We start from the raw sequence: 360 nt of genomic DNA on the forward strand, positions 1-360 counted from the left end.
TCATAGTATAGTTGAAGATGTGCACTATACTAGTATTTAACATTTTAAAAGAGAAAAAAATGGCACATCAAATTTGCAGGTATAGGGCTACTTTTGAGCCCCCCCCCCCAAAAAAAATCTCCATTTCCATTGGGTTAAACACGAAACAGAGTTTAGGAAGGGAGAAATCACTATTATCTAGCATACTTTAGGAGGGAAAAACTATAATAGTCCTCCAAGGCTTTTGTGGCAGGTCAACTTGCTTGCTGACATGCCATCAAATATACATGCATATATATTACAATTCAATAACATCTGCTAATTAAGCAATTAACCATAAAATGAGACTTATGAAGTAAAATGACAAACACAATTCATCTC

The sequence above is a fragment of the Lytechinus variegatus genome, chromosome 7 (assembly GCF_018143015.1).
Source record: "Lytechinus variegatus isolate NC3 chromosome 7, Lvar_3.0, whole genome shotgun sequence".
In the NCBI taxonomy this organism is placed as follows: Eukaryota; Metazoa; Echinodermata; class Echinoidea; order Temnopleuroida; family Toxopneustidae; genus Lytechinus; species Lytechinus variegatus.